The 15,103-nt window shown below is 48.0% G+C and overlaps 1 pseudogene; it reads left to right on the forward strand.

The window, feature by feature from the left end:
- The first annotated feature begins 14,225 nt into the window (after window positions 1-14,225).
- On the forward strand, window positions 14,226-14,314 carry LOC129341783 (U5 spliceosomal RNA; annotated as a pseudogene).
- Window positions 14,315-15,103: the final 789 nt, after the last annotated feature.

Genomic DNA, 15,103 nt, shown 5'->3' on the forward strand with positions numbered 1-15,103 from the left:
GATTCTGTGGGACTTTTCTGTCCAAATAGTTCACTACCTTTCTTTTACTACAAAAAGTGCATTTTCTCTTTTCAACTCCCTCCTACCCCCTGCCTTTCAGACTGCAAAAACTAAGATGCATATGCTAGGGTGGCATAGGATGCAGCAGTTTGCAGCTCTCTCTCAAATATAGCGTATATTTGAATTTTTTCTTTAGAAAATAGGATGGAGTTGTGGGGCATTTATATTTTCACATTTTGCAAAGGCGCTTAATAGTGCAGTTATATACACTTAAGTTATAAAGAGCAAGATTCGAGTCCAGTAGCTCCTTAAAGAACAATAAGTTTTTGAGAGTCAAGCTCCATTTGATTGGTTTTTGGCTTGGTCTGTGTTGGCATAGGCTCCTCCCAACTGTCACAGTGATATTTCTACAGTGTTACCTGAATGGGGGGGGGGGTCTCCTTGTGAGTTTGGGGGAATGCGCATGCAAGGAGAGGTAGTGAGATGGGGGAATGAGCAAGGTATGGAGATTGTTCCTCTAGAGAACTCTTTAATAAACAAGTGGATGTTCAACCAAAAAGAGTTTTTATTTGTAAAATAAAGACGAATTGCACTCAAAACACACGGTACACATAGAGCTAACTAGAAGAAAAGGGAGGAAAAGTGGAGGGGATTGCAGGGTTGAGTGATAATTACCAATCCAGAAGAGATAGGGTGTCCATGAAAGAGTAGATTTTAGTGACCAGCACTTCACAGCAGAAAATGAGAGGCTCTGACATGCATCTGAGGGTGGGTATTGGAGCCAAAGAACAAGCACACAACTATGGTGGAAGGGTAGCCCAGTTATACCATGGAATGTACCCTAGGGCAGGATTGCATCTTCTGCCTAGAATGCGGCACTTCCCATTAGGCAGCAAGGCTGCTCGGATGGGGGCCGGGTTTGCCACTCCGGAAGGAGCAAAGGCAGCCCGCGCTTTAGCCCATCCGGGCATTGGCCTGGGGGCGGAGCAAACGGCTAGTTAGCCGGTTCCGCCCCACAGGTCCTCCTCAGTCGCCGCGTGTCTGCTCGAGGGAGAGGTGCACGTTGCAGCTCTCTGAGAGCAGGGCCGGTGGCTGAGAGGCCTGTGGGCATCTGGGGCAAGCGGCCAGGCTTGGAGCCTGCTGCCGCTCACTGGACGACCGCACCCGCGGGCCGCACTGCGGCGCTTCGCGGAAGCCCGGATTCCGGCGGATCGCGCCGCAGCGTGGGAGCGAGCGCCTGGGCCCGTGGCTGCAGCCGACGTCGGGCGACTCGGAGCCTGCCGTTTCGGGCCAGCCTGCTACTGTCGGGCGCCTCGCTGCCATCGCGGCTCGCGCCGCCGCGCTTTAATTTTGTTGAGGGGTTGTGAGTCCCCTCTGGGCAAAGGATTGGTCGGGGCCTTGCTGGGCTGCCGGGACGGGGGGTATTTATCGGTGGGGGACTAGATTGGGGGCAGTCGAGTTTTCCCCATCCCCCCCTGCCCCCGGTCGGTGGCTAGCTCTGAGGGGTATCTTCCTTATCTGCCGACCTTCCTCCCCCAGAGAAGCGGCTGGGACGGTGTTGGGTTTGTTGCCCCCCCCAGTAGGTGGTAACATCTCACCCCACCCCACCCCTGTTAAGGGGGGCTGTTATTGGAAGTGGGCGAGGCACTGGCTTAAAACTTTGTCCCTGTGTTGGGTGGGGTGTTGTGCAGTGTGCAGAGCAGGGCATCTGGGTGGCTTCCCTCCTTTTCCGGGTAGGTTATACTGGCCCAGTGGTGCATTATGCCTGGTAAGGGAAAAGGGCCGTCTAAGGGTAAACAGCCGGCGAAGCGTCCCCCATCAAAAAGGCCAGCCCCAGCTTCATCTTCATCAGAGGATGAGGGTGATTTGCAGGGCCGGCAAGACATTTTGGCTCGCTTGACTGCTTTGGAGCACGCCAGGGGAGCAGGTAGCCTAGAACTAGGCAGAGCAAAGAGGGCTCGCTCAACCCTCTTGGCTTCGTCAGCCACCTTCCAGCGGGATGTTCTTAACAGGCTTTCTGCTCTTGAAAACGCAGGTACACCAGCAGCCGGGGCGCAAGTTTGCGAGGTGTCAGTGCCTGAAGTCACAGCCGTCGAGCAGAGTGGCACGACGGAACAGAGTGGGCAGGAGGAATCTGGGCAGGTGGCAGTTGCAATTCAACCTCCTGAAGGTGATGGTAAGTCGGCTGCACCCGTTACACCAGGGTCTTGGCCCTGGGGGCAGTGGGGTCAAGTAACTGCTCCACCATCTGCGCCCCAAGGGCACATGGTTTACACAATGGGGGTCCTCTCTCAGTTATATGGGGCTAACACTGCATGGCCACATGTGTCATGGAATGCGCCTCAAGCCGCTGGTAGCGACTTAGCTGGCCCATCTTCAGGACAGGCCCCCCCAGTCCCTGGTTCCCAGGCATCGGTTAGCCACTTTAATCAGTGGGGCTATTACCCGTGGGGCTTTCCGGCGGGGGGGACACACGGTTATGGGTCCATTCCATTTGGAGCTACACCTTTTGGGGATACAGCAATGCCCCTAGGTGATCACTTAACTCCTGCCACCAGGGATAAGATTCTGCGTGGCGAATATGTGGACGTTTTCAATCTCTTGTTTCGAGATTTAGAAAAGAAAGATAAAGAGGAGTTAGATGATCGTGACAAGGAAAGGTTGAAGCGCAGGAAAATAGAACGGAACTGGCATAACTGGCTGCCGGGCATGTTAATCTATGCAGGCGTGGTGGCTAGGTCTCAGCCTTGGAAGGCTGCCCAGTTGTTTCAATACATTGATATAATTTACAGGGGGCATACGGACTTCGTTGGTGCAGCTTGGCTGCAATACGACGAGGAATTCCGTATGCGTGCCGCTCTCAACCCGACCTGGCAGTGGGACAGGATACACCAGCAGCTTTGGCTGCAGGTTATGTCCCCGGCCAAGCCGAATGTGGGTGACCGCTCTGATAGCGGCCATCTGGTGCAGAGGAGTCAGAATGCACAGGGCACCCGCGCACCCGCGGGGCAGCCGGTTCAACCCCGGCTTCTGTGCTGGGACTTCAGTTCCCAAGGGGTGTGCTCCAGAAAGGTGTGTAATTTTAAACACCAGTGCCCAATCTGTGGTGGCCCCCACCCTTTCACTTCCTGCACCAGGCAGTCCAAAAGGGCGGGAAGACGTGGTGGTGGGAGTGGGGGCGGGGGGCCCCCAGCTATCGCTGGAAAAGGGCCCCAGCCCCATAAACCTGAAGGTCCTTGAACGCCTTCTTGTTAAGTACCCTAAGCGCGTGGACGCGCAGTTTTTGTTGGAGGGTTTTAGTTACGGCTTTAGGATTCCTTTTCAGGGTCCTAGGGCCCCCTTCATGTCCTCTAATTTACGTTCAGTTGTGGGCATGGAGGAGGTTGTTAGGTGTAAAATAGCTAAAGAGTGTTTGGAGGGACGCGTTTTGGGCCCCTTTTCGGCCCCCCCCCGGTTCCGTGTTTGAGAGTGTCGCCCCTGGGTGTGGTCCCAAAGAAAGCCGTGGGGGAATTCCGGCTCATTCATCATTTGTCCTACCCTAAAGGTGGGTCAGTGAATGATGCCATCCCTGAGCATCTGTGTTCTGTTCGATACACTTCCTTCGATCAGGCTGTCAAGATTGTGAGGCAATGCGGGGTGGGGGCGGAGATGGCGAAATGCGACATAAAGTCCGCATTCCGTCTTCTGCCGGTTCACCCGGACGACTTCGAGTTGCTTGGCTTCTCGTTCGATGGCCAGTTTTATATGGATAGGGCATTGCCGATGGGTTGCTCAATTTCGTGTGCAGCCTTTGAGCGTTTTAGCTCGTTCCTAGAATGGGCCCTCAGGTCGCGGCTTCGATGCCGCGCCACGGCCCATTATTTAGATGATTTCCTTTTCGTTGGCCCCCCTGGGGGGGCCCAGTGTCACCGCCTTTTGACTGGCTTTATTGCCTTGGCTGAGGAGTTAGGTGTGCCTCTTGCCCACGAGAAAACAGAAGGTCCAGCCACTACCCTTACCTTTTTAGGGATCGAGCTAGACACTGTTATGCAGGCCTCCAGGTTGCCTGCCCAGAAGCTCTTCGAGCTTCGGACGCGACTGGCGCTTTTTAGGGGGAAAAAGAAAGCTACGTTGCGCGAGCTCCAACAGCTGGTGGGACATTTAAATTTTGCCTGCCGGGTCATAGCCCCCGGTAGGGCTTTCCTTCGGCGCTTGTGCGATGCCATGGGGGGCCTTCGTCTCCCCCATCATCGCCTTTCCATCAATAGGGGGATGAGGGAGGACCTGGACGTATGGGAGGCATTCCTCCGGGACTTTAACGGGGTCTCATTTTGGAGGGAGCCGCTTATGTTAGCGGCTGATATGCAGGTTGCGTCCGATGCCTCTGGGTCCCTCGGGTTTGGTGTTTATTTTCAAGGACACTGGTGTGCCGAACGGTGGCCAGTACAATGGGTCAGGAATGGATGGTGTAAGGACCTTACCTTCCTGGAATTGTTTCCGATCCTAGTAGCGGTACATCTTTGGGGGGACACATTGGCAAACCACTCTGTCCACTTTTGGTGCGACAATCTGGCGGTGGTTCATGTCCTCCGGTCTCTTACATCTAGGTCAGCAAGGGTCATGAGGCTGGTTCGTGCCTTCACCCTTAGGTGTTTGAAACTGAATATTTTGTTTTTGGCTAGGCATGTCCCTGGGTTGGACAACAGTGTGGCAGATGCTCTGTCTCGCTTTCAGGTTCCCCGGTTCCGGCAGCTTGCCCCCGAGGCGGACGCCGCACCGACCACGATGCCGGGGGAACTGTGGAACCTTGGCAGCTAGAGGCGGAAAGGGCTATTCAGCTAGCACTGGCCCCCAGCTCGCGGCGGTCGTACGATCGAGCAGTGCGTCAATTTGCGGGTTTTAGGGGGAATGCGGGCTTACAACAGGTATGGCCCATACCGGTTCAGCACCTCATGCAGTTCTGCGTGGTGCAGAGAGGTACCGGATTGTCGGTAAAGTCCATCAGGGGTCAGCTGGCAGCGCTGGCCTTCGCTAGTAAGGCTAGGGGTCTCGCAGATACAACAGGCGATTTCCGGTTGCGGAAAATGCTTGAAGGGTGGGCCCGTGAAGCCGGGCCTCGCAGGGATGACAGACAGCCGATTTCACCTACTATTCTTAGGGGCTTAGGTGAGCTTTGGGATAAGTTATGTCGCTCTCGGTTTGAGGCGGCATTGTTTCATGCGGCTGCCCTGACCGCATTTTTTGGGGCGCTTAGGGTTAGCGAGTTGGTGGCCCTGTCGCGGGCTGATCACTCGGGTCGTGCCTTAAGGGCACAGGATCTCAAATTTGAAGGTAATGAGGTCACCCTCAGGGTACGGAGATCCAAGACTGACCAGATCGGCAAGGGGTTCATGTTACGTTTGGGCATATGTGCTGAACCTGGTTTATGCCCTGTCAGCGCCTTAAAGTGCTACGTGGATCTTCGGGGAGAGGGTGACGGGCTGCTTTTCCGGCACACGGATGGCTCCCCGTTAACCAAATATCAGTTTTGGTCTGTGACTGGGAAGGCTTTATCAGAACTAGGTCTTGACGGCTTGAAATTTGGGACTCATTCTTTCAGGATTGGGGCGGCCTCTACGGCCACGGCTATGGGGTACCCAGGCCCAGTTATACAGCGACTGGGACGCTGGCGGTCGGGGGCCTTCCGATCTTATGTTCGCCCTTTGGGTGGAAAGGTGAACACTTCTTGATTTTGGTCTCTTTGCAGGTGCTGCTGCTTGCTACACGCGGAAGAGGGTTTTGATTTGTGGCCATAGTATGGTTTACTGGGCTGCTCATCAAGCAAAGAAGACCCGGTTTGGCTTGCAGTTGGGGCTCAGTTTGTGGGCTACCGTGGAGTGGCAGGGTCGCAGAGGTTTGAGGTGGCCTGGTCTCTTGCCGCTCCTGTTTGAGGGTAGACACGGCCCTTTGCCGGACGTCCTGGTCATCCACCTCGGTGGCAATGATCTCGGCCTTGTGAAGGGTAAGGCCCTATCCTTGCAAGCAGAGGCAGACCTTTGGTTGATCAAGGAGCGTTGGCCCGACACGCTCATTATATGGTCGGCAATACTTCCCCGCCGTGTTTGGAGGGAAGCTTTGGACCCTGCTGGGATTGAACGGGCCCGTCACAGGGCTAATAGGGCCTTGGAGAAGGCCTTGGGTCGGGGTCTTGGGATATATCTGCCACACCCCACTATTAAGGCTGAGGTGGCTGACCTCTATCGTAGCGATGGGGTCCACCTGTTGGTGAGTGGCAATAACATTTTCCTGGAGGATTTGCGGCAAGGGCTCAGGTTGGCCATAAGCCACCTGTGGGGTGCTAGGGCCTAAGCAGAGGCTTGACCCTTAGCAGTGGCAGGTAGGGTAGCTTGAGCGGGCCGGTGACCCCTTGGCACATTCCCATTAGTTGGGAAATGGGGGTCTGTCAGGAGCGGCTGGTGAGGCTGTACGGCTGCCAGCTGCGAGGGCAGACTGCCTGGTGGGGAACCCTGACAAGGCCGCCCCTAGGCTCCACGGCTAGTGGGGGCTGGTGCTTTGAAGGGGAACCACTCGCCTGGCCGCCGGGTCCCAGACATCCTCTGGATGGAACACCCCCGGGGCAGCAGGGGTCACCCAGACAGGTCAAGGCGGTGGCCCGGCAGGACCCCAGGGCTTGACCTGTACCGCAGTTAGATCCCTTGCCGCAATGACAGGTTATGTTATGTTGGTGTTAATTAATTAATAAAGTGGCCCTGTTTATATCCCAATACGGTCTCTGTCTTTTATTCCGACTGGAGTGGCAATGCGGCACTTCCCATTAGGCAGCAAGGCTGCTCGGATGGGGGCCGGGTTTGCCACTCCGGAAGGAGCAAAGGCAGCCCGCGCTTTAGCCCATCCGGGCATTGGCCTGGGGGCGGAGCAAACGGCTAGTTAGCCGGTTCCGCCCCACAGGTCCTCCTCAGTCGCCGCGTGTCTGCTCGCCCCACCCACCTCTCCCTGTTGCAGTGTGGGATTAGCCGGTCGCCGTTTTACGGGGCCAGGTAGGAATTTTTTCTTCTTCCCCTATTGGCCTACAGGGAAGTTGTTTTTCGCCTACCTCGCACTGTGGGAAAAAAATTTTTAATTGGTGGTATGGTGGATTGTACATAGTTTGGCCACTGGCAGGTAGGGTAGCTTGAGCGGGCCTGTGACCCCTTGGCACATTTCCATTAGTTGGGAAATGGGGGTCTGTCAGGAGCGGCTGGTGAGGCTGTACGGCTGCCAGCTGCGAGGGCAGACTGCCTGGTGGGGAACCCTGACAAGGCCGCCCCTAGGCTCCACGGCTAGTGGGGGCTGGTGCTTTGAAGGGGAACCACTCGCCTGGCCGCCGGGTCCCAGCCATCCTCTGGATGGAACACCCCCGGGGCAGCAGAGGTCACCCAGACAGGTCAAGGCGGTGGTCCGGCAGGACCCCAGGGCTTGACCTGTACCGCAGTTAGATCCCTTGCCGCAATGACAGGTTATGTTATGTTGGTGTTAATTAATTAATAAAGTGGCCCTGTTTATATCCCAATACGGTCTCTGTCTTTTATTCCGACTGGAGTGGCAAACAATAATTTAATGGGTGTCTTTGGGATGTGACAATAAAATTGGAAAAAGTTTGATTAAACCTTCCAGGGTGAAACTAAAGTAACCAATGATGATTGATAACCTGCGATGGCTGGATGGAAGAGACTGTCAGACCCTTGAATAGCCCGGAATGCAAGAATGGATAAGGGGAAGATTTGCAGGGTGTGGGAGGTGATTAATTCATGAACTCCTGGAAGACCCTATTATCTTGGGATCTTTGAATATCTCAGGAAGTGTGAGCCTGAAAGCTAGTCTCATATTGTGACTCACGTGCCAGTAATTTTCCAGCTCCCAACCAGGAGTTGGAAGCCATTTCCTGCCTTGCCAGACAGCATTTCTGTGTTTAAAAACCACGAGGAGAAGGACTTATGATATAGCCATATTCATAAGCTTCTGTATTAATCGTGAGGGCAGGTTTGAATGCTAACAATTGTCCAGCTCTCTTGACTCTTTCCCCCCACCACAGTGGTGTGAGAATAGAGCCATTGTTGAAAATGTCCATCTATACTTTGATGAACCTACATTAATAACCATTTGCAGGACCCCATTTCTATGTAATGTAAGAACTGATTTCAGTATTTTTGAAATAGTAACATTGCAGTGACTTGCTATGTAATTTCAGAGTTGAAAATATTATGAACTTTCCCCAAAAACTTGAGCTATGGAAAAAGCTGGAGCTTTTTTCATGTGTTTAGATACTTAGCTCTGACATGCTTGGCACATGTCAAGCATTCTGTCAGATTGTCTCCTCTTTCCCAATGAGGCCACTAATCCATTCTATTCTCTCTCCCTACGTCTATCTACCAACATGTCTAATATGCCATTTTCTGTTTCCATAACTGTTTTAAAAATAGTTGTAAAAATGACATTTCTCACTGATAAATTCCATGGAGACTCACATGCATGAGTAAATCTTTTAAAACTGGACCCCAAAATAATTGGTCACTGGATAGAATTCTGGTCTGCATCATTTCAGTCTATGGATGGTTAGAGTGTGTTTGCTTGGCACATTAAATGACGGCCTGGTTACAGTGGCATTGTCACTTGGTAAATGAATTGTTTCCAGTAAACTTGGCAGATCTGTAAAGTTAATTTGCTGCAACTGGCTTTGAAAAATGGTCAATTAATCAATTTTGGTGCATGCTCCTTTTAGATGAAGTGGGTTATATGGACTAATTGGGTACTAACTTAATATGTACCATTGATTTTTCTAAATGGCCTGGCTTGTCATTTTTTGTCACCCTGTAATTGATTTTTAATGCATAAAGCACTTAGTGTTTAGAACAGGATGCTGATAAAATGACTAAAAGTAATAGATTTTTGATGGCTTGTTGGACCATCTTGTCGGTCTCAATTGCAGTGTTTGCTAACCAACGTGGCTTTTTGGAAACCTAGGATGTGGGTGCTAAACTGTTAAAAAGAGAGATGGATATGAGAATGAATGATCTAGGAAAACATTCATGATGAGAATGTGTATGAAAATGTGGCCACAATGTAGTCCAAGAGCTGACTGGGATGATGAAAGAAATTCTCTGTTTCTTTTCAGGCTTCCTTTACTTTGGCTCCAGAAGACACTTTCTGCCCTTCGAAACCTGCACACTGCTTTATGTGCACCCTTCCTTTTCCTATTTTTTTCACCTGTTTAGTTATTGTATTTACAATATTGATCATATAGAGACAGTGTGTTTCAGCTGTCACAGACTCCAAGGTAGCTTACAATGAAAGCAAGTTCACAATTAAAGTCATGAAATAAATCCACTTAAGCAGAAGGAAGTCTTTTGGACTGGGCTTTTTCCACTGCTCTAAATAGTCAAGTTCCTGGTGTTTTCTTGCTTCTCAGGGGCCAACAGAAATTACATTCCATGGAAATATATTGTGGAGTTGAATGCTGCTAGCCTAGATGTTGAACATCCTTGTTAAGCGGGGTCACTTTTCATTGGATGACATGGCCCCAATTCTTCTTGACTGTTAGAACAGCAGAAAGAGTTAGGTCTTCCTTAGGCATTTCAGCAGCTGTTTTCTTGCAATGCATGCACATCCTCATGGTACACATGACTTGAGGTAATTGTACAAAATGTATTTGGAAGCCAAGTTTTGATTGAGTGGTCTAGTTTAGTATACTGAATTCAGTGTCACACTAAGATCTGGGAGACTTGGGCTCAAATCCCCAATCTTCTATGAGTTCCTATTAGGCCAATAACCCTCTCTCACCTTAATCTACTTCACAAGGCTATTGAGAAGACAAACTGTGCAATCCTAAGAAGAGTTTAGGATTGCACTAAAAGTGGGGCACAGGGAACCATGTATGCTGCCTCAAGGTCCTTTGATTGAGGAAGGGCAGGCTGAAGCTCTACTAAACAAATAAACTGGGTCATCTCCCATAGATGCATAGTGGAGGGATAAATCCTTCAATTAACTAGTCCTCCTGATCCTGAACATTACCATTCAAGATATTGAATCTGTCAAGTTTCCTTTTACCAAAAAAACACCAGCTTCATTCATCCCTAACAGAAGCTTCCAAGTAATTTTTTTTTAAATTGCTTAATGTGACATTCATTATAATAATCCACTCTGGAGCTTATAAACAGCTTGGTTAATCAGGCTAAGCTCTGCAGCTTGGAGGAAAGGCAGAAGATGATACCTAGTTCAGACAGTGAAAGGCCAACCTGAAGAGAGGACTGTATTCTCTTATGTTTCAAAGGACTTCTAAACATAAATCTAGATTTGGATCGTGTGAGTTTGCGGAAGTATTTGGCTCCTTCAATTCATTTACATCTCTTCTTTGTCCCTAACCAATGGCATACATATATATTGATAAAACATGTAAAAATTAGGGAATTCTCTCCACAGGAAGATTCGTCAGTGCCCCTCAATCACTGCCTTCTGCAAGTGGACAAAGACTTATAAGTTTCATCTGATACTCCCGGACTGACCAACCTTCTTGTTTTGTTTTTACTTGCTGGTTTTATTTATATTGTTTTAAATTTTTAATTTGATTTTTAATCGATTTTTAATTTCTTTTCATTGTTTGTCTATGTGGGGGCCCTACCTGGGTGGAAAGTCAGGATATGAATGTTTTGAGCAAATTAAATAAATAATATACAAAACAATAAAAGAAAACCTGGCTATGATTATAGTGTTATGACATCCAGGTTCTTTTCTTTCTTTCAATGCAGTGTTTCATTGGCACATATTTGTTCTCTGGAACATTAGTGAAGTAATGCACAAAAAGAATCTTGATAGTTATATGTATGATCACATCAGAGGTTGGTGTTTGGATGGAGGGTTTTTTTTTTTTTAAATAGAGTAAGTTTCTGGTCCAGTAGCACCTTAAAGACCAATTAGATTTGCAGGGTATGAGCTTTCAAGAGTCAGAGCTCCCTTCATTAGGAGCTCTGACTAGACATGGGCACGAACGACATTACAAACAGAAAAAAAAACAACGAACAGCCTAATCTGCTGTTCTCGAATTTGATGCTCATGAGGCCCTATCCTAAACAAACAGGTGGTTGTTAAAAGCCTTGTTCATTGCCTTTGGCAGCCGTTTGGCAAGCCAGACAGTCTAGCACCTGCTGCAATCAATCCCCTTAGCAACTGGAGGCAAGGAGGGACTGAACTCTGTCTGAACTCCTTCTGGCTTTCCTTCTGGCTTTACCACTTCAAAGTACTTCCAGCAGAGAGTCCCGTTTTTGCCACTGTGAAGAGAAAATGACAGCCAACGGGGAGACCCGTGGATCATGACTTTCCTGGGTGCAACCTCTCTGAAACTTGCGGGGTCTTCAGAGGACAGTGAAGACTATGTCCTCTGCGAATTTGGTGGGTATTGGACATTGGGAAGGTCAGTCTGTGGGGTGTTAAAAGGGCCCTTCCCCTTGCACGTGGCAGGAAAGGGCCCTTTAAACTATCAGCTGGCAGGCGGCGGGGGGAATCCCCCCCTGCCGCCTGCCAGCTGATAGTTTAAAGGGATCTTTAAAGGGATAGGTAAGTGGGTTTGAGGGGAGGGGGGCTAAGTGGGGGGTGGGGTGGGGGTTCTGGCCCCACGAACAACAAACAACAAACATGTCTGGGAACAGTTCATGTTCATCCATGTTTGTTGTTCATTGTTCGTGGATGGCACTGAACAATGAACAGGGTGTTCGGATTCCCCCCCCCCCCATTCATGCCCATGTCTAGCTTTGACTCTCAAAAGCTCAGATCCTGGAGATCTAGTTAATCTTTAAGGTGCTACTGAACATGCACACTGGTATTATAGATGGGAAAAGTGATATACATCAGCTGAAAGAATGGATGTCTGCATGCTCACAATGTTCTCTACAAAATTCAGAAACAGGAAAGATGCAAGGACGGAGTATCCCTGAAACACTGGTTCCACTTCAGAAACCATCAGCTGGATTTCCAAAATCCAAAATTCAAGGAGAAATTCAGATGAGAACTAATTTGATACCCAGATACCAGAACGGGTACTGTTTCCACAGTTTGAAAAAGAAGGCTGCAGCACTGGAACTCAGCTGCAGCGTCCCCCCCCCAAAAAAGTACAATATCCAACCCCTGATCCGTCATTGAATATATGTCACCTATTGTGCCTGACAGCAAGCTGACTGAGGACCCACTAGGAAATATAGTGAAGCACCATGCTGAGTCTACATAGGGCTCAAATATAAGGTCACCATCATTCTAATGATTGATGTATATGTCTATATTGATGAGGGAGTTCATACAGTCAGCATTTCGTACAAAGCCTGAAATGGGCCATTGAAAGGAAGCTTAGAATGGGTATGGAAGATTTTTAGTTTCTCAGCCCTGCTGTTTTAGCCAGTAAACCCCCATTTCTAGTTCATATGCAGCTTGTGCAAATCGAACCTATGATTCTTTGTGCATCAATAGATCAGCATTAGATGTAATGTGTACCATATATAAAAGAATAATATATATTGCAGTTATAAATGCCACATAAACTGCATAAAAATGATACAACAAAAGTGCAAGGGATTTCATCTTTGAGAAAGGAAAAGATCCCAAATATGATGCTGTATATATAGTAGTATAGGAGTTCTGTTCCAGGACTCATTGCTTAGTCAGCTTATTACTTGGTCAATTTTAGCTGTATATTTACATTTTCTTCAGCAAGAAATGTTCTTGATGGTATATCAGGATGAGGAAGCTTAAGGTGCTTGATATGTGATGGCTTTCATTCAACCTAATTGATGCTGAAATCTTCAAGAGATAAATGTGCAAACTTGAAATGGGTTTCTGAGTATGTGGGAACTCTTGTGTCTATCCCCTGGGCCTCAGATCCAGTAAGCTCCTAATAACTGATGGTTGGAGTAACAACCAGAATCTTTGTTTCTTAAATGCTTAAAATATCTTCAATTTTAAAAACTTACCCTTGACCCTATAAGTCAGGATTAATTACCAACATGAATCTCTAAAGAGTTTCAAATATAATCACTGAAAAATATTGATTAAAAGGCATGAATCATTTGGAAGAGAATTTTTAAAAACCAGTATTTATGACCCAGACAATCAGGTTAATGCCGCACATCTGACTCATCCTGTCGGGGAGAAATAACTTAGAATGGACAGCTCACAATTGTAACATTCTGCCCTTCAGAAACAGTATTTCCCCCTCCCCTTGCTTGGCCTCTGGGAATGGATACTTGTAATTTGTCGTTAATTCAAGCAGGAAAAGAGGCTGTTGACACACCTTATGGCAAGTCTAAAAATACTGGTCATACTTCTAATTGCTTCATCACAGTGGCAGTCCATGTGGCCCCTGAGGATGCCATCTGCTGCCTCCTTCTTGAGTCATTGTTTTACAAAGGCACCTCCGGTGACAATGAAACTTTTACCCATTGGCAACATTGTACCATTGAGTGGCCATCTACAGAGATGTGCATGCTCAGGCTACCATGTTCCATATGCAAATTGAATAGACAATATGCACCACTGTTCCATGACCATTTTTGCAATGGGAATAGGAGTGTTGCAAAATGGAAGTGTGCATATGCATTGGGAATAGTGTTGTACTTCTAATTGGCTGTGGAAAATTTTCAGCAGTTTTCCCCACCTATTACATTATCTACAGTATATTATACTGTTCTTGTTTCATTCTTCTCTAATGGCGTAACCCTGTTTTAGGTAAAATTTCATGGCTATGATTTTTATTATATAGAATCATCATTCTTATACCAGATATCATGGTTGAGTACTTTTCAGGATAGAAGCAAAATGGGGCTATCTACAGATAAGTAGTTTCTGCATACTAAAGAGACAGCAGAAATATACTACTTTGCTAATTGCCCCCGGCCAAACACTCTAAAATAACCATCACCTTCGTAATTATTATTTCAATTGCCTTAATAATAACTGACAGTGTGATCCTAAGCAGAGTTACACCTTACTAAGCCTATTGACTTCAATAAGATTAGAAGGGTTTAACTCTGATTAGGACTGTATCACTAGTCAGTTAATGGAAGAAAAGTGCAGAGGGAAATAAAGAGATTGGCCTTAGCATGTGGAGTAGACTGTTATGGGCAGCTAAGCATTAGATAGAGGACAGAAGGAGGATGGTTGAGTGAATACTAGTAGGTCAGAAATGGGACAACCTGAAGTCAAATTATGGGCTTTTTCATAAACTTGTATCACTCTGGTTTCTGTTCAGATCGTGGAAATCTTTCGCCTTTCACCAAAGATTTCCATGAACAGAGAAAAATATTACTGGTTCAAAAGGGAGAGGGAAACTTGCAATGTTCTGATGAAGACTAGGGATGTGCATTGTCCATCAGGAGGCATGCTGAGGGTACTTGAGCATCATTGGGGGTGGGGAAGAGAAACATGGGGAAGAACAGAAACCTGGAGGATGCATGGCATGCACCTGACCCTCTCCGAACTCGCTTCTACCACACTGTGAAGAGGACATAAGCATACCCCACACCTGTCCTATACCACTTGGCATCCTGCCCATTTAGCCCCTAACCTCAGCAGCCTTAATATTAGGGCAAGTACAGTGCAGTGTTAGATGGCTAAGTTACTGAGACGGCAGTTACTATTTTCTCCTGAGAGCTCAGCTGTCTTGAACTATCAGTTTAATCCTCAATGGTTTATTTCCCCCAGACAATTTCCTCAAGGGCCCCCAGTTTGAGAATTGTCATGATTTCCTGCTAATGATGGAAATAATTATTACCATCCTGTATATTAAAAACGATAGACACTGATCTAATCTAACTGGTAAAGAGCATAGACAGAGCATCAGCTGCCCATCTTGTGGCTCAGCTCCAGTCCCTGAGGATCCCTGGAGGAATTTACGGGGCCACTAAAGCCCAAACCCAATACCTAATGATTTTCATCTTTTAAAACTATCATGTCCCATAAGGTTTCAAATAGGCCAGTTCATTTCTTCTTTCAAGTTTAAATCCATAGAGACTCTTAGGGGAGTTACTGACCCTGGAAAAGAAGAATTTACACTGCACATATTGACAGCCTGGCCTTAATTACTGCAACAGCTACTGATGCAAACATG

This window comes from Eublepharis macularius, chromosome 13, assembly GCF_028583425.1.
Source record: "Eublepharis macularius isolate TG4126 chromosome 13, MPM_Emac_v1.0, whole genome shotgun sequence".
Classification (NCBI taxonomy): domain Eukaryota; kingdom Metazoa; phylum Chordata; class Lepidosauria; order Squamata; family Eublepharidae; genus Eublepharis; species Eublepharis macularius.